General features: G+C 38.7%; 1 long non-coding RNA gene and 2 pseudogenes across 2 annotated transcripts in view; 1 reads left to right on the forward strand and 2 right to left on the reverse strand.

The window, feature by feature from the left end:
• LOC149126259 (uncharacterized) overlaps positions 1-27448 on the reverse strand; it is a 136667-nt gene that overhangs the window by 96400 nt on the left and 12819 nt on the right. The gene's annotated exons all lie outside the window — the stretch shown is intronic.
• LOC108176559 (ubiquitin-ribosomal protein eL40 fusion protein pseudogene) lies at positions 8942-17461 on the forward strand (annotated as a pseudogene).
• On the reverse strand, positions 20714-22473 carry LOC127490789 (transducin-like enhancer protein 2 pseudogene; annotated as a pseudogene).

Below are 27448 nucleotides of genomic sequence, written 5' to 3' on the forward strand. Positions count from 1 at the left end.
CTAAGCTGATCTTCTGTATATTAAGATAATCGAAAATGAATCTTGATGTGAATGGAAGGGGAGAGGGAGTGGGAAAGGGGAGGGTTGTTGGTGGGAGGGACGGTATGGGGGGGGAAGCCATTGTAACCCATGAGTCGTACTTTGGAAATTTATATTCATTAAATAAAAGATAAAAAAATAAAAAATAAAAAATAAAAAAAAATAAAAAAATAAAAAAAAAAAGAAAGCACTCTAGATCAAATGGACCTAACATGTGTACAGAACATTTCATGCAGCCATTGAAGAAAATGCATTTTCGAAATAGCACCTGGGACCGTCTCCAGAATAGACAATATGTTGGACCACAAAACACAAATCAATAAATTTTTAAAAAATGAAATATTATAGACCTTTTCTGATGTAATACAGTAAAACTAGAAATCAGTAGCAGGGGGAATTGAAATCCTATAATACGTGGAAATTAAACAGAATTCTCCTGAACAACCAATGGGTCAATGAAAAAGTTTAAAAAAGAAAATCCTCAAAATTACTGAGACAAATGAGAATGGAAACACCATATACCAAAAGTTTGTATGGCACACAGCAAAAATAGTGCTAAGAAGGAATTTTATAGCAGCAAATGCCTACATCAAAAATTAGAAAATCTCGAACTAACATTACATCTCAAGCAACTAGAAAAACAAGAACAAACTAAACTCAAAATGTGTGTTAGGAAATAAATAATAAATATCAGAACAGAAATAAACAGTATATATACTAAAACATGCAAAAGTTTGTGGAAGACAAATGAAATTGATAAAACTTCTTTCTTACATAGATTAATAAAAAGAGGAAATCAAAGAGAAACATTAAACTAATACCTCAGAAATGCAAATGATCTAAGAACATATCATAAACAACAACTACACATTAATCAATTGGAAATTTAGGAAAAAAATATTATTTTTATTCATATAAAGAGAACATATTTTATGCTTTCCATAAGCATAGTCCCAAGAAGAAAACCATACTTTCCTCACTCTCCTACTCTCCCTGAATCATCCTCCTTCTCTCCCCTCTCTTCATCAGTTTTTGCAAAGCCATAATTTTAGTCCACTCTCTATTCACAGGCTTCATTAACCACTAACGGTATATTCTTATGCACATACACCTTACGAAAATAAAGCCATGATTGACATAGAAAATGTGAACAGACCAATAATAAGTAATGATATTGGATCACTAATAAAAAGTCTTCAACAAAGAGAAGCCCAGGTTCTGATGATTTGATGGTTTCACTCTGAATTCTACAAAATGTTTAAAGCATAAATAATATAAACACTTTCCAAGTGATTCCAAAAATATAAAAAGGAGCAATTTTTGCCAAATTTATTCTACTAGTCCAGAATCACTCTGATGCCAAAACTAGACAAAGATATAACAAGAAAGGAAAATGGCAAGCCAATATCCCTGGTGAACATAGATGAAAAAAAAAATGATCAACAACCAGTAGCAAACTGAGTCCAATGGCACATTAAAAAGATTATTCACCAAGATCAAATGATATTCATCTGAGATGCAAGGATGGCTCAAACTATGCAAATTAATAAGTGTGGTACATCAAATCAATGGAATAAAGGGCAAAACAACATAATCATTTTTAAAAGATACAGAAAAAGCATTTAATAAAGTCAGCATCCCTTCATGATAAAAAAAAACCTAAATTAATTAGGAAGAGAATGAAAGTATATCGGTATAATAAAGGTCATTCAAGTACATGAAAACTCAGGGCTAACATTATACTAAACAGGAAAAAGTTGGAAGTTTTCCACTAAGATCTGCGACAAGACAAGGATGCTCATTTTTACCACTTCTGTTCAATACAGTACTTGGCATATTAGCCAGAACAGTTAGGAAAGAGTAATAAGTGCAAAGCATCCAAACTGAGTATGAAAATGGCAACCAGTCCTTATTTACAAATTATATGATTTTATATATGTATATTATATGTAGAAATCCTAAGCACTCTAAGAGAAAACTCTTAGAGTTAATAAATCAGTTTTATAAAGTTGCAAGATACAAAATCAACTAAGATCAGCAGCATTTGTATATGCCAATAGTGAACTATCTGAAAAAGAAATTAAGAAAAAAAGAAATTAATTAAGAAATTAATTAAATTAAGAAATTAAAATAGTGAACTATCTGAAAAAAAATTAAGAAATCATGGCCATCGCCGTGGCTCAATAGGCTAATCCTCAACCTGCGGCGCCAGCACACCGGGTTCTAGTCCCGGTCGGGGCGCCGGATTCTGTCCCAGTTGCCCCTCTTCCAGGCCAGCTCTCTGCTGTGGCCAGGGAGTGCAGTGGAGGATGGCCCAAGTACTTGGGCCCTGTATCCCATGGGAGACCAGGATAAGTACCTGGCTCCTGCCATGGGATCAGCACGGTGCGCCAGCCGCAGCGCACCGGCCACGGTGGCCATTGGAGGGTGAACCAATGGCAAAAGGAAGACCTTTCTCTCTGTCTCTCTGTCTCACTATCCACTCTGCAGTACAGTTGTTAAGATGCTACTTGGAGGGCCACATCCCATATTAGAGTGCTGGAGACTCTGCTTCCAATCCAGCTTCCCAATAATGTGCATCCTGGGAGGGAGCAGGTGATGGCTCAAGTGTCTGGGTCCCTGTCATCCATGTAGGAGACCTGGATTGAGTGTCAGGCTCCTTGCTCCAGCCTCACACAGTTCCATCAATTGCAGGCATTTCGGAAGTGAATCAAAACACATTTTCGGTTCTTATTATCCATTCTGCATGACCCTGAAATCTGAAGACAAGTCTCTTTATCTAGGTATTGTAATGTGAAAAGTTTATTCACCTTCCTTCCCCCTTGTCCTCTCCTGAAATCATTAGAGAGAAATTGCATGTTCTACCTATCTTTTAAGACTCTTGGTATTTTTATTTCCCTTTCTTTGTGGTAGACCTTTCGAGACCACTCTCAAAAATACTTTGTATAAAAATGTTACTAATTAACTCTCGCAGCCAATTGTTTTGCTTTCTGCCAACCCCTAAAATTCTCAAATTACATCAAGTTGGAAAGTTAGATTTAGCTTATCTCTAATTGATTTCTTTTATGTGGAAGCATGTCCTATTACATCTCTCTAAAAATATTAATTATGCTTACCCTAGAGGTACTATTTTCTTACTGTATTAGCTCTGCTTCCTCTGCTGAACAGTTTTCAAAATTTTAGTTTGTTCACTCTTTAGAGTGGCCTTGGCATTCAATCATCTGTTATACATTAAACAATTATTGATTGAGCACCTATTCTGTGCTAGTCAAACATTATTCTAAACTAGGGATATAGCACTAAAAAAGCTCCTGTCATCTTGGAGTTTACATTTGAGTGTATGTTTGTGAATTCTTTATTTTTTTCCTTATCATTGTGGTTGAAAATTCCTGTTAGACTGTATGCATCCTGATTGAGTAAGTAGGATTTAACATATTCTATTCTGCATGTCATGTTTTCAGAGCCCAGGATTTGACAGCCCTTCATGAATACCTTAGTAACAACTGAGGTATTTAGGGTTATTTCTGCAGCTCCTGGGTATGGCTAGGTTTGGTAGCAGAGCTGATCTTTGCCACCCAAGAAACACCTCTGAAACTCCTGTCTGGACAAACTCCCATAGTAATGCTCCTAGACTTAGCAAGAAGGAATAGAGGAAGGTACTACTGGGGATTCTGTTGCACTGATCAACATATTATGCTAATTCCTCTGCTTTCAGGTCCAGCACATTCTTCATTGTATTTACCCTCTTTTACGGGAACACTTGAATGAAAATATCTGGAATTACACTTTGGTTTCAGTTCAATACACAGATATTTTACTGAGGATTCTTTCTTACTTTTGAGAGGAGATGTGCATATTTCATGATGTATTACTTCCCGGGACTAGTTAGTATTCAAAGGGCACATATCATGTATTCTATCCACCCTTTTAAAACAAAGTCTTCTAATCCCTTAAAAAACCCATCTTATTTCCCTAATTTCTCTAGCATTCTGCTTTACTATAGAATCTGCCATAAATTGAAACAAAAAGATATTCTTTTCCTGGTGTTTTCTTTTAAAGATTGATTGATTTATTTGAAATTCAGAATTCAGCAGGGCGGGGGGTGGGGGAATCTTCCATCTACTGATTCACTTCCCAGATGGCCACAATACCCTAGGCTGGGCCAGGCTGAAACTAGGAGCCAGGAGCGAGAAGCCAGGAGCTTCTTTCAGATCTCTCATGTGGGTGGCAGGGGCACAGTACTTGGGTCATCTTCCACTGCTCTTCTCAGGCCATTAGCAGGGAGCTGGATCAGAAGCGGAACAGCAAGGACATTAACTGGCTCCCATGAGGGATGCTGGCGTCAGGCATTAACTTCACCCACTATACCACAATGCCAGCCCTTTCAGGTGTTTTTAATTGCCAGATGATCAGCTATATTGAATACTGGATTTTAAATTCTATCTAAAGATTCAATTTAATATAAATATTATAGGTCTTCAAAGTGTTCATAAAAAAATGTACATCACCAAATACACTTATCATGTGAACTAGCAATCCCATTACTGGGTAAATGCCCAAAACATGAATACTTTGTATGAAAAAGATACCTACACCACCCTGTTTATAGCAGTACTGTTCATCATAACCAAACTCATTAAATCATCCAAGGTGTTCACCATCAGATGATTGGGTAAACAAAATGAATAATGAAATATAATTAAGGTTTTCAAAAGAATGAAATTCTACCATTTGCAGCAAAATGTATACAAGTAGATGAAATCATGTTGAGTGAAATAAGTCAGACACATAAAGACAAATACTGCTTGTTCTCCCTTATGTGGGAGCTAAAATTTAAAAAGAAAACAAAACAAAACAAAGAAATTAAAGAAATGACTGTGTGCATCAGTATTGCTGAAAATATAGTTCTGTCAAATTTTGGTTTATATCTTTGTTTATATCAAACAAATGCTTATTACTATGAAAATGTACATCATTCCTAATTTCACTTTCCATCACTTTGAACTATGTTAACATGTAATATGTAACATGTTGTCATTTATTACAGTTTCCCAAATTCATTATTTGCCTTTTTAACTCTATGAGATATTTTAACAAAAATAAGTTATTTAAATTTATTTAATCTATTTAAACCCATTAATATTTTTTAGACTTACTCCCTTTCTCAAAATCCTAGAATGGTATTTCCAATTCCATAAAATAATATCCATATTTTTTCTCCTGGTATTTTATGATTTCATTTATTGACAATTAAATATTAATCTGAATTTTTTCCTCTGTGCATGTGTGATTCTTTGATTATTCTCCCAAAACTTAACTTTACTGAATCTACATTTAACACTTTCAGTAAAGGAAGACTTTCTTTCCTTTCACTTGAAACACATTTTGGCATTTAAGAGCCTCCACTGGGGGCAGGCACTGTGGGATAGTAGGTTAAACCTTTGCCTGCGGTGCCGGCATCCTATATGGGCACCGGTTCATGTCCTGGCTGCTCCTCTTCAATTCAGCTCTCTGCTACAGCCTGGGAAAGCAATGGAAGATGGCCCAAGTGCTTGGGCCTCTGAACCAGTGTGGGAGACCTGGAAGAAGTTCCTGGCTCCTGGCTTCGGATCAGCTCAGCTCTGGCCATTTTGGCCATCTGGCACCTGAACCAGAGAATGGAAGACCTTTCTCTCTTTCTCTCTCTAACTCCAGCTCTCAAATAAGAAAACAATAAAATCTTAAAAAAAAAAAGAGTCACGACTGAAAGGAATATTTCCTTCATGAAAATAGAGGATATAAGATAGTGAATGAGCTAGTGATCAACCTCTGAATGAAAACTTTGACCTTCAGCTGTAATAAAAAAAAATCTGCAAATCTAGAAAATTTCACTAGACCTTCAAACACAACCACTTCAGTCACACTGGATCAGAAGTCTCACATTTTACTATCAGTGCCAGTTATGGGTCGCTCATATTTAACTTAAGGTTTAACTCACTTGATGATAGATTAAACTAGGGAATAAAAAGAGGATTAGGTGAAGAGTGATGCAGCAAAAATATGTGACCAATTGAATAGAGCTATTATAACTAATACCACATTAACTTTACTTGTAAATCTGTCACATGAAAGTTACAAATTTGGCTTCTTGTGTGTCAAAGTGTGGTAATCACCTCTGTGAATTTTAATATTGTTATAAGCCCTTTGAACTTTGGAACCAAGATCACTTATAGAAACAAAGTTGGCCACTTTTAATTTAGTAAAAAAAATACTGACAACATTGTAGATGTCTGAGCATTTGTGATTGAAAAATTAGTGAAAATAATGACCACGTCATCATAAGTAGTAAGACAATACAATTATATCACATAATTTTGGATCCCTCTTTCACCATAATCAATATTTATTGAACAAAATTTTGGAAAAAAATTTGTAGCATATTTTATATCCTTACAACGCAATTTGTTACATTTCTAATGTCAGCTATTTGTCTTAGTTAAGAACCCATATTTTATTCCTCATTGAAAATATTTTTGTTTATTTGGTCATAAGACTAATGTTTGTGTCATTATCTCTTTTTGCCTAACAAATCTCCTCAAACTTGCTGGCTTAAAACAATCATTTATTTAGCTCACAATTCTGCAGGTTGCCAACTTAAAATATGTTCATCTGTGCAATTCTTTTCTGTGATGGGGTCACTCATATGTCTGTAGTCCCCCGTAGTTTGAGAAAAGGGTTGTATTGAGGTTGGCTAGGCTCTTTGGGGCCCCACATATTGGTTAGCTTGGGTTCATTGAAAAGCAATGTGCCTTGGCTCACTTGGTTAACCCTCCTCCTGCGGCACCGACATCCTATATGGGCGCCGGGTTCTAGACCCGGTTGCTCCTCTTCCAGTTCAGCTCTCTGCTGTGGCCCAGGAGGGCAGTGGAGGATGGCCTAGGTGCTTAAACCTCTGCACCTGCATGGGAGACCGGGGGGAGGCTCCTGACTCCTGGCTTCGGATCAGCGTAGCTCCAGCAGTAGCGGCCATTTAGGGGGTGAACCAACGGAGGGAAGACCTTTCTCTCTGTCTCTCTCTCTCTCACTGTCCAACTCTATCTGTCAAAAAAAGCAATGTCCAGGAGAGTATTAAATGTACAAGGATTTGATTAGGATAAATGCCTATGTTAGACAAAATAGCAAGGAAGCCAGATAAGGCTAGGACAGCCAATATACCACAATGCAAGTCTTGCCCAAAGTAAAAGAGAAAAGGAAGTAAGAAGTAAGGATGAATAAGAACCATTCCAGACTATTAATCAGTGTAAGAAAAGTTTGGCAAGACTACAATGAGCCCCTTAGCCAAAGTTGGCCAATAGATAAACAAGTGTGTCAACTGTCTCTGCCACACAAGGTCTTTGGGAACACCTGTAGGAGGATGGCTTTAGCAGAAATTCCCAAACATGTGTTTGTTTCAGCAGCACATATACTAAAACTGGAAAGAAATGCCCAGATTCAATAGTGTAATACTGTCTGTCTTTAGAGATGTGTAGTGTATCTTCATTGCTCCAGAATTTTAATGGTTTGTCTTAGTTCTGTCCTCCTACAGGCTAAGACCAGCTTGTTAATACGATAGCCAGGCAGTGTAACAACCAAAAGAGAAAGCAAAAGTCTGCAGTGCCTCTCAAGGAGTATGCATGTCAGAGCATTTCCAATGCATTTACTGGTTAAAATAGATGACAGGCCAGATCAGATTCAAGGAGTGAGTAAACAGATTTCCTTGCTTGGAAGGAGCTGAAAAGTGATTACAATAGAATATGGGTGAGGAAGAAGTAGATAATTATTGCTATATCAGAAATCAAGCAAAAGTGACTTTGACTTTGAATTTTTATTTAATTTGTATAGATTCTGTTGCTGCCACATGATTGACAGAGTACTCTCTTCCATACAATGACTCATTTCTTGAGGAATTTTAACTTCAATATTTGATACCATTTGTTGTGGAATACTTTCAGTGTTAAGGATCTTTTATAAAGCAAGCCAAAAAGGACAACTGCCTTTCATCTATTCTATGTTTAATAGCCAATTCTGCCCAATTGTAGCTATAACTACATTTTATCTTCTATTGCTGTTATACCTTCAAATATAATCGATTTAATAAGATACATTGGGGGCTGGCTTTGTGACCTAGCGGGTAAAGCCACCGTCTGCAGTGCCAGCATCCCATATGGGAACCGGTTCAAGTCCTGGCTTTTCCACTTCCGATCCAGCTCTCTGCTATGGCCTGGGAAAGCAGTAAAAAAAGGCCCAAGTCCTTGAGCCCCTGCACCTGCATAGGAGACCCAGAAGAAGCTCTGGGCTCCTGGCTTTGGATCGGCCCAGCTCCAGCAGTTGCGGCCAACTGGAGAGTGAACCAGCAGATGAAAGACCTCTCTCTCTCTCTCTCTCTCTCTCTGCCTCTCCTTCTCTCTCTATGTAACTGTAACTTTCAAATAAATAAATAAATCTTTAAAAAATAAGATATATGGGTTTAGTAAACTGGATTTTGAATGGACTACATATGACAGCTTTACAAAAACTAAGATACTAGGATCCCAATCTCTTTAGATCTTATAAGGTAAATGAAAATGAAAAGATAAATATTAAACTTATCCTTTTTAATGCTATTTAATGCATTTTAATATATTCAATAGTTTATTTAAGCCATGTGAGAGTCATCAAAACATTGGATCTGGGTCTCCATTTCCAAATTCTCTGAACAAATTCTCTGATGTATATATGGGCCATTTTGCCTTTTTATAGTATAAAATGTCAACAGTGATTTTCCACAGAGAAGACAGATACTATTATTTTTCATTATCTCTCAGGATCCAGGCAATAATAGTTTTTTGCAGGGGGGGGCAATTTTGGAAATTCCCAAAATCATCCACTAAGTTCATAACCCAATATGGGTGATATAGCCCTTGTTGCTTATGTCCTTGAGATGGTCTTCAGTCTCTATAAAAAGTTAATTAAAGGACCAGTTTGGGTAATTATAAAAATTTTGAACTTGAACTTAATGAGATAGAATCACTATTCTCTGGTATTTGTTTAAAAGGCTACTGTCAGCTCCTAGAGCATCTCTGCACACATATTTTAAAAAGCATCCCTTCTAGTAAGCAGACACAATCCCCACTCTCAGATACAGAGTCTTATGAGCAGAACACAAGCTAGATGGCAGCCTTGGTTTGCCCTTGCAAAATTAGTCCTCCAGTATGTATAGTGAACTATTCAAACAATCATATGCAGCAGAAATAAAATCAAACTCTCTTTTGCAAACACCATCCTGGCATTAGAATAGAAAATGAAGAGAAATAGGCATGAATAGATTCAGGTCAAACAGTTGGCATAGATTCTCTTAGAAACCCTACTTTACTCAGGAGAACTCCAGGGTTCAGAGATGAGATAAATTGCCCTGGCTGCAAAGAGTAGAACTGGAATTATAGCCAGTAATTCTTATTACAGAGCCTATTTTTTATGTTTACTCTAGTGATGAATATTTTATTTTGTAAAGAATTCACTTGGGAAATTTTCTTTGAGCTGTCTCAGGAATACTTGGGCCTCTGCTAAACAAACTGATTTGTTTATACATTGTGGTTAGCTACTTTAAGATTCTGTATAGGGCTTTGTGGCATGCATTTTGTGAACCAAATTTATTATTTATCCTTGTTCTTTATTTTTCTCAATTTCATTTATTTTATCATTGTATAATAAGCCATACGTTGCTACAATATAAACCTTAGGAAGTTCTATAACCTTTGGTTTCTTCCATAACAATGTTATAATCAAGAAGGCTCATTTAAGATAATTTTTGGTTATACAGATGATGTGGAAAGTAAAACAAGAGTCCCATGTTTCATGCCAATGACCTTAATACCAGAGTGTTTGTGTTAAATTGGGATCCCAGACTTCTTGTACCTAGGGTTTCTAATTCAGTCAGTTTCAACTGTATTATGAGCATAGGAGTCTCTCCCTCCCTCTCTCTCTCTCTCTCTCTCACGCGTGTGTGTGTGTGTGTGTGTTTTATCTTGGGGATTCTTATAGAGGGATGTCCAACAACCATATGTTAAGAAACCGGTAGAGTTATCCAGATACTTCAGATGACAGGGGAGTTACTTCAGAGACTGTAATATCAACATCAATGTCAGCACTGTAAGGCATAGATGGAACAATCCCAAGTTCCCATGTGGAATGCGACAGTGATGCTGCGGCTTGTACCTAGGCTTCCCAATACTGTGAGCTAGGAGATGCAGAGAAAATCTTTTATGGGCTGCTGCTAGTGCTAGCCCTAAGAAGCTGAGGGAAATCCCCGTGAATCATGCAGAGTGAGTGAGCACAGTTCTGGGACTTATGCCCAGAACTCAGGGTACAGGGTCTACTCAGTTACAGGGTGCAGGGTCTAACTCAGTTACAGGGCACAGGGTTCTACTCTCACCCTATAAATTGCCCTGTCTCTGGCTCTGGTGGCTTCTGGTAGCAATGGGACTACTTCTTGTCCCCTAAGTCAAAATAGAGTTCAGCAGCAACTCTACCATAGCAAATGAGTCTGGCTCTTTAAGGGGTGGACGAGGAGAAGGAGGCAATGTGGCTTCCCTTTTTGAAGCAAAGAGGTCAATCAGACCCCAGTCAGTTCCCTAGGCTGGACTTGAACTCATTTGGAACTGTGGAATTCTCCCTCAGTCAAACTGCTGGTGGCAGGAGTGGCTGCCACCTTCTTCCTACTTTATATTGGCAATTAACATTTCCCAGCCAGGAGCCAGGGGTGGCTGGCAACATGATTGGTAGTGGCAGCAGCATATCTGTCCTCTCTCCTCACTGCCTCATGGGGTCTTTGTTCTGTTCTGTCACTTTTCCACTGAAAATTTCTCTCAATCAGTCCCCTGAGAATGTGGTACTCCCTTTGTTTTCCTGGTATCTTTCTGTGGCTCACGTCAGTGTGAGTTCTCAATATTCAGCCATCTTAGATCTCCCAGATCAAGAATTTAATTTTAAATGCTCATACACGGGGCCAGCGCTGTGGTGTAGCGGTTAAAGCCACCACCTGCAGTGCTGGCATCTCATATGGACGCCAGTTCGAGTCCTGGCTGTTCTACTTCCAATCCAGCTCTCTGCCATGTCCTGGGAAAGCAGTAGAAGATGGCCCAAGTCCTTGGGCCCCTGCACCAGAAGAAGTTCCAGGCTCCTGGCTTCAGATTGGAGCAGCTCTGGCTGTTGCAGCCAATTGGGGAGTGAACCAGCAGATAGAAGACCTCTCTCTCTCTCTCTCTCTCTCTCTCTCTCTCTCTCTCTCTCTGCCTCTCCTTCTCTCTGTGTACCTCCAATTTTCAAATAAATAAATAAATCTTTTAAAAAATGCACATACACAGAGAGAGAGACTATATTGTTTATTGGGTATATGCCTCGATCCCTGAATCTTCTGCATATAATGTAAACCTGAAATTTATATTAATAAATATTATTAAACACACATAAACCTAAATTAACAAATAGCTTCCTACTCACTGGTTTAACTTTTCACAATTAAATTGTTTTCAACTCTGTACTGAGAGGGTAAGATGGGAAGTATCCTTATGCTCTTCAATCTGTATATATAAAATACATAAAATATGTTCACCACACATAAATTAAAAAAAAATTAAGATAGGCTAAATAATAACCCTCAAAAATATGTCCACATTCTAATCCCTGGAACTTGTGAATATAACTTAAATGGAAAAGTAATTCTCACATATGTGATTAAGCTAGGGATCTGGAGATGTGGGAGATTTTTATTGGATTGAGTAGACCCCATATGCAATTACAGGTATCCTTATAAATGGGAGGCAGAAGGAGATTTGACGCAGTTAGAAGAGGAAAAGGCAGAATGGCAGTGGGACAGACACCAAAAAGATGTAGCTTCCAGCCAATTAAAGCTGGAATCCACCAGAATTTAGAAGAGGCAAGGAACAGATTCTGCCTCAAGATCTCCCGTGGGTAGTATTTCCTACATGACACCTTGATTTTGGCTCACTGAACTTCATTTTGGGTTTATCATCTGAAAAGTTTTGAGAAAATAAATTTTCAAATGTACATACCAGCAAGTTTCTAGTAATTTGTTACAGCAGTCCCCAGGAAATTAATATATAAAGTATTTACCAAAAATATTCATGGAATTTTATAACTGTATGAGAAATGTTAGAAAATAAGGGGTTTTTTTAAACTCACATATTTCTTCATGGCACAAGTACAAAGATATGTGACTATCTCAAAATTGCTTACTAAGTAGAGAAAATATAAAAAATATCAGCTCCTTATGAAAAATAAGAAATGTGTATTGCTACTCCTCTCTAAAAATAATGTCAAAATATCAAGGAATGTTATCCAACCTCCAGAATGGACTTAAAACTGCTGACTTCATGATATTCATACCCTCAGGTAGTGCCCTCCCATATTGAATCAGGGATGGTCTTACACAATAAAATACGTAGAAATAATGGAATGTGGGGCCCGCGCCATGGCTCAATAGGCTAATCCTCTGCCTTGCGGCGCCGGCACACCGGGTTCTAGTCCCGGTCGGGGTGCCAGATTCTGTCCCGGTTGCCCCTCTTCCAGGCCAGCTCTCTGCTATGGCCCGGGAGTGCAGTGGAGGATGGCCCAAGTGCTTGGGCCCTGCACCCCTTGGGAGACCAGGATAAGCACCTGGCTCCTGCCTTCGGATCAGCGCAATGTGCCAGCCGCGGCAGCCACTGGAGGGTGAACCATCGGCAAAAAGGAAGACCTTTCTCTCTGTCTCTCTCTCTCTCACTGTCCACTCTGCCTGTCAAAAATAAATAAATAAATAATGGTATGTGAATTCCAAGATTAGCATTTAAATGGCCTTGCAACTTAGGTCTGTTCTCTTGGAATGCTTTTTTCGGTTAAAGCAAAATGCCTTATCAGAAGAAAAATCAAGGAGTTCTACAGAGTGGTCAGCCATCTGAGGACATTACCACAGGACTGGACCCTCTAGCTCCTGCAAGCCTTTTAACAACTGTAGGCCAGCCAAGACCTGACTGAAACTTCACAAGAGAGCCTAAGCCAGAATGGTCAAACCAAGCAATTTCCTGAAACCCTGACCCACAGAAACAACAAGAGATTACAATGGTCGTTATTTTGCCACTAAGTTTTGGATCGCTCAAAGAGAATCCACGGGGAGAACCTTGAATAGAAGTCTGAACTCTGGTGAAACTAGAGATATACTATAAGATGGAAACACAATGAAGAATAAGATTTGACTCAGCACAACAAGTGTCTGAAAACTAATTCTAGAGAGTGGATACTGAGAATTCAATAAACTGTCAAGTTGACTCCAGAAAAGTAGAGAAGCTGTAGTCCCAATTGCTTCAAAACTGTTAAGATAATTAATTTAAAGTATATAATAGGAGTAGATTTCAACTCCCTTTCTATATCTTCGGCCTCATCCCACAGAGCCAGATCCCACAGAGCCAGATCTCTTCATATTCCCTGTGATAAATTATAGTCCAATCTCTAGACAATGAAAATCACTAAAGAGGTTTCAGTAACAGAAACACTAGATAAAGTAGAGGGCAAGGATAAGTAACAATTCTACATTAGACTGAAAAAATGTTAATAAAATAGGATGTAAGAGATAGATTATAAAAAACTAGATGCATAGGTAGATGGAGTAAGTGAGCTCTGGTTTGAATGCTTGTGCCACCTTCAAAAACTGTATGTTAAAATTGAATCACTAAGCTAACAGTATTAAAATTTGAGGCCTTTAAGAATTAATAAGTGATGACGGCAAAGCTCTTGTGGATAGAATTGGGGCTTTTATAAAATATCTCAAGTTTGGGAGGTCGTTTCTCTCTTGTCCTTTGGCCTTCTATCATATGCAGACAAGGCATTCCTCCCTTGTGATGACATGGCAAAAAGTCCTCCCCAGATGCCAGCACCTTGATCTTGGACTTCCCATTCTCCAAAACTATGAGAAAATAAATTCATGTTCTTTATAAAATTATCCTAACCAAGTTACTGGTATAGCAGCCAAAAGTAGACTAGATCGATAGAGGAAAAAAAAATATTTTTTTCAGTTAATTGGCTCAAACAGTTATGGAAGCTGGTAAATCTAAAGTCCATAGTGTAAGCCAGAAGGCTAGAAATTCAAGTAAGAGTTCATGCTACAGCACTGGTCCAAAATCCGTAAAGCAAGACAATCAGGCTAGATACTTAGTAGGGTTTCTATTTTGCAATCTTGAGGTTGAATTTCTTCTCTAACAGGAAAATTTAGGCTTTGCTCTTAAGGTCTTCAACTGATTGGATTACATCTACCCATATTATGGGGGGTAACTTTCTTTACTTAAAATATATACATTTAGTTTTTGCTCTTCAATTAGGTAGTCAAACAGCTCCACAGACACAGAGATCCAGTTCTTTGTGAAGATCATGATGGGCAAGATCATCACCCTCAATACTGAGTCCAGCAAAGCTATCAAGAATGTCAAAGCCAAGCTCCAAGACAAAGAGGGCATCTCACATAACCAGCAATGACTTATATTTGCCGGCAAACAGATGGAGGACAGCCATACTCTGTCAATACAATGTCCAGAAAGAGACTACCTTGCACTTGATGCTCTACCTGCAAGGTGGCATCATCAAGCCCTCCCTCTGCCAGCTTGCCCAGAATTACAACTGTGACAAGATGATCTGCCACAAGTGTTATGTTCGACTGCACCCTGGTGCTATCAACCGCCTTAAGAAGAAATGCGGCCACACCAACAATTCCCACCCAAGAAGAAGGTCTAATGATGCCCTGCCTCCAAAGGGTTCCCTCTGCCCAAACTTCATGACCTCGCAGCCTCAAGAAAGTTTCACTTTTGTTGACTGGAGAGCAATGTGCGTGTGTGTGTGTGTGTGCGCGCATATATATACATACATATATATATGTATATATACATTATTTAATGTTAATATATTAACATTTAAATGTTAATTGGATTAAAGCTACCTTCACAGCAATAGTAAGGTTAGTGTTTGACCAATCAACAGGGCATCATGACCTAGTCAAGCTGACAAACAAAATTAACTATCACACATACAAAATAGAAGGAATATATAAAACTCTCTCCATACTGAGTGTGGAGACCATGGTTTCATTTTCTGGGGAAGATCCAGAAACTCTGGTAACCAAGACATAGGCACTAAGGAAGAACCTCAAGAATTCCTCTCAAGTGATTAACACAAGAGAAAAGTTTAGCGTATATTGACTTATGGGAGTACTCCAGCAAATAAACTGCCTCCTCTTCAAATGAAGAAGTGAAGTTAATCAATATGTAAGTCCCAGGAAGATGCTGAGTTCCCAAATTATTCTTTAGTATCTGAAGCTTAGTTGTGAAAGGTATCAGCCATCACAAAATGCTACATGGAAAAAAATCAAAATTAAAGACAGATAGTCTTTAACTGAAATCAGCAGAAAAAATTCAATTAAGTAGAGATACTGAAGATTATAACAAATAACCTTAATTTTACTATAAGCTATTACCCTCTGAGATATTAATAACACTTCACAGATCTCTACAATAATTAACAACATTTATAAAATAGAAGACTCTTTAAAAAGAGGGACGGGATGCTTTAGAAAGGTATATAATCAGAGACCCAAAAAAATCTCTTATGTTAAAAATATGACTGTGGAAATTTAAAACGTAATAGAAGAATAATATGATGATCTCAAGGAAAACTCCCAGAAATTATTAAAAAGTGACCAAGACACTGACAGTGGGAAAGAAAAGACAAAATTAAATCAGTCTTTTAAAAAAAGATTTATTTATTTATTTATTTGAAAGGCAGAGTTAAAGACAGAGGGAGAGACAGAAAGAGAGAGAGAGGAAGAGAGAGAGAGCTTCCATCCACTGGCTCACTCCCTAGATGCCTGCAGTGGCCAAAGCCAGGAGCCTGGAACTCCATCCGGGTCTCCCACATGGGTGGCAGGACCCAAGCACTTGGGCCATCTTCTGCTGCTTTCCCAGTACATTAGCAGGGAGCTGGATTGTAAGTGGAGCATCAGGGACTTAAACCAGAGCCAATATGTGATGCCAGCATCACAGATAGCAGTTTAACTCGCTGTGCCACAATGCTGGCCAACAGTTATATGAAAATGTGCTCAACATAACTATCCATCAAGGATGTGCTAGTCAAAACAACAATAATATTTCACCCTTATCATTTCACACCTGTTAGAATGGCACTAATCAAAAAGTTAAAAGATTATGTTGACAGCATGTTTAGAAAGTAAGCATATTTTTATGGAAATTTATTTTAGTGCAGCCATTATAGAAAACACTATGGAAGCTTCTGAAAATAATAAACACAATTTGATCCAAATTCACACTTCTGGTAAATAAAAATCACTATCTTGAGGAGATAGATATTTGCATTATCATGTTGGCTGCAATATCATTTACAACATCCAGATAGAGAAAATACAGACAGTTATATATATTTCAGCCTTTAAAAAGAAAAAAAAAATCCTACCACTTGCAACATCAAGGATGAGCCACCTAGAAGATGTTATGCTAAGTAAAATAAGTCAAACAAAAAAAGATAAATATTGCATGAACTTAATAAGAATTAAAATCTAAAAAACACAAAGTCATAGAAAAAAAGAGTAGAAGAATGGTCACCAAGAGTTGAAAAGTGGGGGAACTGGAGAGATTATCATCCAAGGTACTGAAAAAAAGTGATTGAAATATTTTGCCTTTCATCTTTACCTCTTTCTAAATTATATTGCATGGAATATTGATGTGATGACCATGGTCTTGGATCATGACACTGGCTTCACTCAAAAATAATAGTATATTTGAGTTAGAAATAACTCATGGATTTGTGACAACATTGTGGTACAGAATTGTCTCTTACAGTAGCCAGTCATTTACATGAGAAATAAATTTGTCTTCTTTAAGCCACTGTTATTTTTTGGCCTCTGTAATTTACAGCCAAATCTAACATAAAGTAAAATTAAAACTTACATAAAACTAACCATGTTGTGCACATACATATTTATATATAGACTTCATATTACATGGAGAATTGTGTATTACTTTTTACTTAACATGGGTATAGATACATATTATTAAATATTTTTGAGACCTATGGTTTTAATGGTTAAATAGAATTTTATCAAAACAGCATTTATCATTATTTAATTATTTTCTGTCTAGTATCCTGAAGTAATTTCCAATTTTATAACTTAAAATTTTAAACTTATTGTGTGATTAGCATCTAAGTACTGAAATAGTCTGTAGATGTTTGATTGGATTAGAAATTCAGAAAAATTTCTATACATGGAATTAGTGATCTGAGAGTATAAACATCTTAGTAAATACTGCATTTTATCTTTCAGAAAAATTCAAAAAGTTTTGCTACTGAAGAGTATGAACTTGACCGTATCTAGAATTATCCCATTATTTTTTATTCTGATGTTTATTTTTAAAGAAATAAAACTCAAAATTAAAATTTATTTATTTGGTTACAAAAATGATTGGAGAATTTTTCTCATGTTCATGAACAATGTATAGTTTTTATTTGTAAAAAAATGCCGGCCTGCTTGTTTTTTAGTTTTGATTGTGTTAACACTAAATTTACTATCCAGCATCAAACTGTCAAACTTTTTTTTAAAGATTTATTTATTTGAAAGGGAGAGAGAGAGAGAGAGAGAGAGAGAGAGAGAGAGAGGAGAAAGATCTTCCATCTTCCAATTCACTCCCCAAATGGCTTCAACAGCCAGAACTGGGCCAGGCCAAAACCAGGATCCAGGAGCATCATATGGGTCTCCCACCTGGACACAGCGGCCCAAGGACTTGGGCTATATCTTGATGCTTTCCTAGATGCACTAGCAGAGAGCCAGATGAGAAACGGAGCAGCAAGGACTCGAACAGGCACTCATATGGGATGTTGGCACTGCAGGCGGCAGCTTAACCTATTACGCGACAGCGCCGGCCCCACTATCGAGCTTTGCCTTTTTATATTGCTTGTAATACTTGTAAAGACCCTCCCAATCGCAAGATTTAGATAAACTTCAATTCATATTTTTCCTAACTCTGTATGATCTCATTACTATACTTACTTCATTGATAAATACAAAATTTTAAGGAATTAGCATGCTGAGTTAAAAGTATAATTTTATGCTATCCAAGTAGAAAACTCTTTCAGTGATTTGAAATGTTCCATTTATCATACTAATGATATGCAATATTAAAGATATAGTCTCCAATTTAATATAGGGTTTAACAATCTAGAGACTAATATTAACCTGCAGTGAAAGAGTAAGAGAGATTATCCTACTTCTTAGAATACTGTCACTAGATAAACAAATCAGCTTTCCTAACCCTTAAGTAAAATATTTTAAAATTATAACATATTAGCTTACAGATCAGAGGAGTTTTGCCCCAGCTCAAAATTTTCTCATCTGAGCTAGTGTTGAAGTTTTCTTAGTTGCTCTATTCTCACTCAAAAGGCTCAGGTTGGAGTTCCAAGTAAATGGCACTGAGACATCAAAATAATGCATAATTCAGTTACTATCTGAAGAAATAATTCACCCAGAACATGAGTTCAAAATATAAGTGAGGAGCAGTCATTTGGTCTGGTGGTTAAGACTCCAGTTGGGATGCTTGCATCCCACAGGAGAGTATCTGGGTTCAAGTTCCAGATCTGGCTTCTGATTTCCACCAAATGTGCACTCTGGGAGACAGCAGGTAATGGCTCAAGTAGTTGAATCCCTGCCATCCATGTGATAGACATGGATTGAATTTATCATGACCCAATCCTACTGGCTGCAGCATTTGGGTAACAAACCAGCAAGTGAGGTGTCTATGTATGTGTGTGTGTGTGTGTGTGTGTGTGTGTGTTGTGTGTTTATCTGCTTTGGGAAAAAAAAAAAACATTTTTTTTTACATTGTAAGTGAGCTCATGCTGTTTGCAAAATCACTTTCCATTTTATTATATGTTAAGCTGTAGGATAAAGTCTAACAGCATAAATGCAAAAAGCACCAAGAATTAGAAAAGAAAAAATAAAATGGACTAAATTGAATAGAAATGAACATAACTTATGAGGCAAGAGGGAAGTTACACAAAACATAATAACACAGGCAATGCAAGTAAACATTTAATTGAGCATCTAGTTCCTTCAGATAATTTACACATAGAACTTTAATTTCAAAATACTGTTGAAAGACAGCCATTATTATCCTCCATTTTAAAAGAAAAGAAATTAAAGGACAGTTCAATAACAAGAATAAGTTCATAAAACTAATAAGTGATAAAGTCTGAATTCGAAATCAGTTCATATGAATCCAAACACTGTGGTTCTTCCACAGAGAAAATACTATTGTAAAAAATTAAAAAATCATGTTATTTCAAACTAGAATACTCAGCCTTGGGACATCTGGTTATTCAGAGGTATGAAATAAAATTGGATTCCTAACTGACATTACATACAAGATGTCTTGAAAACATTCTTGGAAGATATGTATCATGAAAAATATAGGCATAGATTTGAAAATTCTTAACACCTCAATAAACTCATACCAATTTTTTACAACATAACTGAAAGGGATCTATTTGGAGTCATTAAGAAGGCAAAGACATGGATTTAAGGGTGCCACTATCAGAACAACACGAATTCTACTAAAATTTAAGATAGAACAAACAAACATAAAATTCATGGTGAGGCTTGGGTAGAAGAATGGTAAAACCATTGAAACTTTATAAATAGTGTATAGGAACAGTGCTCCAAAGAAAAAGAGTTTACAAATGGATAACTCGATTTTTTAGAACATGCAAACTGGTTTTAATTAAGGAATTTAAAAAATTCCATATTAACTTTATCATGATTTATATTCATTTCTGATACTTGGAGAATGGGACTGGAGACTACTCAAGTGTATATGTCTTTTTCCTTTCTTTTATAACATTTTAAACACCTTTGCTGAGGGACGATGCAGTAAGATACACCTACTTGAAGTGCATAAAATGAAAATTTTTGATACTTGATGAACATTTTTTAGATAGTACTGCTTATATTATTTTTAACTTGATATTTTCCTCATTTTTTGAGATAAAATATTTTAACTTACATTATAGTCAAATATTTAATGGCTCCAGTAAATAAAGTTTAATAATTAAAAAATAAAAGAGACCATATTTCAGCAGGAAAATAGGCAAGGATTATAAGCAATAATTGAATGAAAAAAAATGTTCAGCTTCACTCAACTAAATTTTAAGTCACAAAATCATTAAAACTACAGTATATAATTCCTATCAACTTGACAGATTTAAAACAGAATTTGACAAAACACTGTATTTGTCCCAAAACTAACCCCCACGGACAGCTCTTTTTTATTTTTTTTATTTTTGCTAGCTTTTCTTTATTTTAGCTCCCACATATAAGGGGGGAAATGCAGGTATCTCTTTCTCTGTGTGACTTAATTTCTCTCAGCATGGTGTCCTCCAGTCCCAACCATTCTGATACAAATGATAGAATTTAGTTCTTTGTATGTATCTGATAAATGAACTTTCCCCTAACATCTCCCCCAACCCCGCACCCGGTCCACGCAGCCCCGCACCCAGCAACGGAAAGTGTGAGGCAGTCAACTGGGAGCAGAGCTGTTGTGGCACTCACAGGCTTGGCTGGAGAAGAGTCTGGGGTCTAATGGCCCTCCTGTAAGTCCCAGCAGCTTGGTGTTGTCCAGGCCCCGGGTGCAGTAATCCGAAATGTCAGTGTGGTTAGTACCATCTGTGTGGCCTTGGAACTTCCAGACCATGGTCTGGTTTTGCAGGTCCAGACCACAAAGTTGCCTTCCCTGCTGTGGGAGAAGCAAATCGTGGTGTCGGGGCTAACGGCCAGGGTGTAACAAGTCAGAGCCGAAGAAGCAAACTCTATCTTGATGCCCAGCGTGGAAGCCACAAGGTCCCAAATGGACAATGTGCTGGCCTTACTGTCCAAGATCATACTCTGGCCATCCAGCAACAGCTTACAGGACTGAATGTAGCTGTCTCTGTTCAGGCGGTAGAGCTGAGCTAAGGGCATCTTGGCATGGAGACGGACTACCTCCCAGACCTTCACGCAGCTCTTGCAGAGTATGTGTTAACACGTGCTGCGTGGAGCCGCTACAGGTGACGGCACAGACCACCTCGCCTTGCGCCAGCGTATTCACCTGCCAGGCGTGTCACCGGATGCCTGCACCCGCCAGCGCGTCCGACGAGAATGGCTCCAGCTGCATCTACCAATCCACAGACAGGTGGAAGGAGTATGCCGACTTCTCCCCGGGGACTGCTGGGCGGGGAGGAATAGATTGACGAGCCTCAGAGATAGGAGTGTGACTGAGAGGCCACAATGGAGAGCATCAATACACCACAGAGCTGCTAACTTGGGGGTGGGGGTGGGGTGGAGGCTGTGGAGGCTGACATAGGAGCCGGGCATGGAGAGGTCCTCATTAAGGGTGCTGTGGGAGCCCAGGCTAAAGGATATGGTGAAGGGGCTGGACAGAGTCAGGAGGCTCCTCGGGGTAATTCCATGGGCTTGGCCACCAGCTGTCACAGGTGACAGGCCGAGATGGGCGCAGGAGGAGTGGGGTGGACACCGGAGTCCAAAGAGGTCAGACTGCCCTCAAGATCCTGGCAGGTGGGGACACAGGTGACTTTCCACAGAGGGTGGTGACTGGGTTGGGGAACTCTGTGGGTTGTTCTTCATCCACCAACAGGTTGTAGTCACTCTCATAAGGTCCTGACACATCCTGCCCTCTTTGCTTGTTGCCACCAGGGCCACTCGGTCGCTCCTCCTCCACCAGACTCTCAGGCGGCGAGGGGGACGCTCCTGCTCGGGCATCTCTCAGCTCTGAATGCGTTGATGCCCACCTTGATGCTCACGAGGTCCTCCTTGGAAGTGGCCAACTGAGCCAAGACAGCCAGGACAGTGCCAGCAACCCCGAACTGCTGCCCACCAGGTGAGGGGTGATGGATGAGGGGCACAGGTGGGAGGGGTGGGGGCGGCAAAGGAAGGAGTGGGACAGCAGCTGGAGGTATTGCTGTCGGCTGAGGCTTTTGAACTCCCTTGCAGTCTACCTGCTTGATGCACTCCACAGCCTGTAGCAACTGCTGCTGGTGCTCCTGGGTCAGGAAGGGTGTAATCTGAGTAGATTCCACTGAGGTGCTTCACAGTCTCAGCCTGTTTATGCATCTCAGTGTTGAGTCCATATGACATCTCACAGGACATGATATCACATCACTTTATTCCCATCTTCTCATCTGTAAGCTTCTCAAATTCCAATTTGAGTTTGTGGGATTGAGCCTGGAAGAATTGGAATCTCTCTTTGATACACAGGGTCGTAAATCTCCAAAACTGAGAATTTTTGAAGGGCTGGTTTGATTGAAGAAGGATCAGGTGCTTGCTTTCCCTTGAGGGTACATCTTGCAGATTCCAGAAGCATCTCCCATGACACAACAGTTCGATGATATGCAGAGGCAGTGCAAGGCTTTGGGGTGTGGGGTGGCAGGAGGAAGAGGGCAACACCATGAGGGGGCAAGGGACCTGGAGTGGCCAGACAGTGCACCCCAAGAGAGAACTTCATTTAAAAAAAAGATTTATTTATTTGAAAGGCAGAATAACACAGAGATTGAAACAAGGTCTAGTTTTGCTTTTATCTTGTGCTTTGGGGGTCTTATCCAAGAAATCGTCAGCTATGACAATGGCTTAAACTGTTTCCCCTACATTATCTTCTAGCAATTTCATTATCTCAGGTCTTAAATTTAAATCCATCTTGAGTTGATTTTTGTATATGGTGAGCAGCGTGGATCTAGTTTCACTCTTTTACATACATACATTCAATTTTGCCAGCACCATTTATTTATTGAAGACATTATCTTTTCTGCAATATATGTTCTGTCACTTTTGTCAAAAATCAGTTAGCTGTATGTATGTGGGTTAATTTCTGGGCTTTCTATTCTGTTCTATTGATCTATGTTCTGATTTTTATGCCAGTACCTGCTATTTCAATTACTATAGCTTTGTAGGATGCTTTGAAATCAGATAATGTGAGGCCTCCAGCTTCATTTTTTTTTTTTTTCTCCGTCAGAATTGCTTTAACTATTCTGGGCCTTTTTTGATTCCATGTGAGTTTCAAGTTTTTATTATCTAACTCTGTAAAGAATGTCATTGATATTTTTTATACGAATCATATTAATAGATTTTAGGTGGTATATACATTTTAATGATAGTAATTCTTGGGCCCCGCACCATGGCTCACTTGGTTAATCCTCCGCCCACGGCACTGGCATACCATATGGGCACCGGGTTCTAGTCCCGGCTGCTCCTCTTCCAGTCCAGCTCTCTGCTCTGGCCCGGGAAGGCAGTGGAGGATGGCCCAAGTGCTTGGGCCCTGCACCTGCATGGGAGACCAGGAGGAAGTACCTGGCTCCTGGCTTCGGATCAGTGCAGTGCTGGCTGTGGCAGCCATTTGGGGGGGTGAACTAACGGAAGGAAAACCTTTCTCTCTGTCTCTCTCTCTGTCAAATAAATAAATAAATAAATATTCAAAAAATGATAATAATTCTTCCAAGCCATGAAAAAGGAATATCTTTCCAGTTTTTTGTGTCCTTGATGCTATTTCTTTCATTCATGTTTTATGCTTTTCATTATAGAGATTTTTCACTTCTTTGGTTAAATTTATTCCTAAATATTTAATTTTTGTGGCTACTGTGAATGGGATATCTTTCTTGATTTCTCTTATGGTGAGTTCAGTATTGATTTAATAAAAAGCTAGTGTTATTTGCTTTTTGTATGTGATATTGTAACTGTGACTTCACTGAATAGGTTTATCAGTTCTAACAGCTTTTTGGTGGAGTGCTTAGGTTTCTTCATGTACAACATCAGGCCATCTACAAACATGAATTTTTTTATTTCCTCCTTTCTAACTTCAATGCCCTTTATAATCTTTCTTCTTTCAATTGCTCTTGCTTGTACTGCATCCAGTACTATATTGAGAAAGAGTGGTGAAAGTGGGCATCCCTCTCTTGTTTGAGATCTGAGGGGAAATGCTTTAAGTATTAAGAATTGCATATTATCCATATTCCATAGGAAAAGTGTATGTTCTCCTTGGTATTGTGTTCAGGCAACCATTGACTTGCATCATTGGCATGGAGATAGAGTCGTCCCACAGTCCCACAGAGCAAGTACGACATTCAGGCTTTCTCAGGATTCATAGACCAAACAGTCACATTCCAAGAGGGGCGGGAGGAAGTGGAGATCTTACCCAGGTCTTGTATCTCACTCCCTGGTTATGTGGGGATTGTGTGCTGGCACACATTGGTCTGGAGCAGAAGAATGCAGATAGGGTCCTTCTGAGGTACCATGGAGAGAATGCAGGTGACTCTGTGAAATATACCTCCAATAGTTCCAGTCCCGGAGCTGTAGAACTTGGGAGTAGACCTGACCTACACCTTACAGCTAGCTCATAGGTTATGCTATGGACTGTGCACTAGCCAGTGCAAGCCTGGTGAGCACAGGTATCCCTAGTACTACAGGATGCAGTGAGGTCCTTATTTAGATCCCTCAGAGTGAACTCAGGTGACTCTATGGAATATAGCTCCATCAGTCACAAATCTGGAGGACTCAGAAGGCACCTTACCCAGGTCCCCCACAGTGATCTCGTTATATTGGGGATCATGCACTAGCAGTACAGGCCTGCATCAGGAAATGCAGACAGGGACTTCTGCAGGCCCCACACAGGAGCATAGGTATCCCTGGGACTTATAAAACTTATAAAACCAACAGTCACAGTCCCAGAACTGCAAGATGCAGTGGGATCCTTATCCAGGTCTCACAGGTCGAGTACCAGTTAGGTTGCAGATTATGGACTGGCAGTCACCAGCAAGAAGCAGAGGAATGCAGGTAGGGCCTTTCAGGTGCCCCTGGGGAGTGCAAGTAGCACCAACAGCCATGGTTCCAGAGCTACAGGACACAAAAGTGACTTCCCCCAGTTCCTATGGGGCACACAAGAGTGATACTGGGGCCTGTGGCCAGCAATCTCACAGATGCAAGATGTAGAGGGACATGTTCTCTGACATGTGAGGTGCCTTGTTTCGAGCTATAGGTGCTTCTGTTAGCAACAGGGCTACCTGCTATCCCCTAAATAAGAATGGAGCTTAGCAGCAACTATACCATAGCAGTTCAGATCTGGGGCTGGGGCTTTGGGGGTGGAGGGAGGTATTATAGATTCCTTTTATGGAGCAGAGCAGTCACTTGCACCCCAATCAGCTTTCTAGAAAAGACTTAAAGCCAGTGAGCCTACTGGCTATACATCCAAAACATAGGAACATTTTTATCAAAGAAATAGCACCACTACCAGCACAATGTTTATAGCAGCACTCTTCCAAATAGCCAAATATGGAATCAACTAAGGATTCCATCATCACATGAATGTATAAAGAAAATCTGGTATACACATACACACACATAAATGGACTATTCAACTATAAAAATAGAAATTCTACCATTTGCATCAAAATGGACGCAACCAAAAGACATCATGTTGAGTGAACTAAGACACAGAAAGAAAAATATTACATAATCCCCTTTACATGTGAGAGCTAAAATTATAAAAGAAGAAAATAAATTTTAAAAACAAAAACAAAAAGAAAGAAATCCTTGTATATATCAGTTTTGCTGCAAATACAGTTTTGTCAAAGCTGGCAAATTTTGTTTTATATCTTTGTCAAGCCAATGGTTAGGAATGATATGCTACTGTAGCTTTAATGTTCCATGATTATTTTTAAAATTTACTGTGTAAGAATGAAATGGACATCTTTTCATTTGATTATTGTTTATAGCCCTTTCCTGTATTCCTGCTTAGCTAGGATCTTTTCACTTTTTACTTGTTGAACTCCTTATTTTGTGAAATATTACACCTTTGAATGTAATATAAATTTAAAAAGTTATCTCAAAATTAAAAAGAAAGGAAAGAAGGAAGGCAGAAAGAGAGAGGGAGGGAGGGAAAGAAAAAAGGAAAGTATCATTATATTCTTAGAGTGGTATCTATAAACAGCATTGAATCTGTTCTCTTTGTATTAATCAAATTAAAGTGAGAATTATGTTGTAGTAATTATCATGAATTTGCTGTAACCCTGAGAATTTATCATTAAATTCCTAAAAAAGAAAAATAATCAAGCCAGTGAGGACAGTGGAATTCCCTTCTAGTTAGAATCGCAGGTCTGCAGCAGTGACAGGGGTTGTGAAGCTTTCAGCTTACCTTTTCCCAGCAAGATGGAGTCCCTCAAGTCAGGGAGCCAGGGTGGAGACTGCAATGCGCTTTGTTCATCTCTGTCCGCTCGCTTTCAGAGCCCCTGTGCTGTTTAAAGTTCCTGTCACTTCTTTATTGAAGTTTTGCCTCGGTCAATATCTTACAAATTCAGTCCTTCCCTTGCTGTTCTAGTTCTTTGTGGTAGTGGCAAGGGCAAGGCCTCCTTATTCAGCCATCTTGAATCTCTCTCTTTTTCTCTCTCTGTTTTCTTTATTAAGTTTTTCCTTCTGCTAGCTTTGGATTTAGCTTGCTCTTCTTTTCCTCATTTTTCAAGTAAAGAGACTGATTTAATAATAAAAATGCTCTCTTCCCCAAAGAAAATGCAGGAAAAGATGGCTTTACTGGTGACTTATATCAAACACTTCAAGAATCACCACCAACAATTTTTAAGTCCTGCCAAAAAAAAAAAAAAAAAAAAAAGGAAGAGGAGGGAAAACCCCCAATTCATTCAGTTAGGCTGGTTTTACTCAGGTACCAATGCACATTTAACAATATCCCAAGAAAATAAAATTGTAGACTAATATCTCTCACAAATATAGTTGTAAAAATCCTAAAAATAATATGAGAATGTGATTTAAAGTACATATTAAAATGATTATATATCATGGTCAAATGGAGTTTAATCCTAGAATGTAAGTGTGGTTCTACATAAAGAAATCAATAGGGGCCAGCATTGTGGCGTAGAGGGTAAAGCTGCTGCCTGCAAAGCCAGTGTCACATATCAGTGCCAGTTCAGGTCCAGGCTGCTCCACTTTCAATCCAGCTCCCTGCTAATGCACCTGGGAAAGCAGTGGAAGATGGTCCAACTGCTTGGGATCCTACAACCATGTAAAAGACTAGATAGGAAGAGGCACTTGGCTCCTGACTTCAGTCTGGTCCAGTCTTGGCCATTGCATCTGGGGTAGTGAACCAGCAGATGAAAGACTTCTCTCTGTGTCTCTCCTCTCTTTCTTTCTCTCTGTAACTGTGCTTCTCATATACATTTTTAAAAAATGATTTTTGACTTAAAGAAATCAATAAATAAAATAAATTCCATTAATAGAACAAAGAAATGAAAACTACAGAATGATCTCAATATAGAAAATGTC

The sequence above is a fragment of the Oryctolagus cuniculus genome, chromosome 6, assembly GCF_051225735.1.
Source record: "Oryctolagus cuniculus isolate XC-2025 breed Fujian yellow rabbit chromosome 6, ASM5122573v1, whole genome shotgun sequence".
Lineage (NCBI taxonomy): Eukaryota > Metazoa > Chordata > Mammalia > Lagomorpha > Leporidae > Oryctolagus > Oryctolagus cuniculus.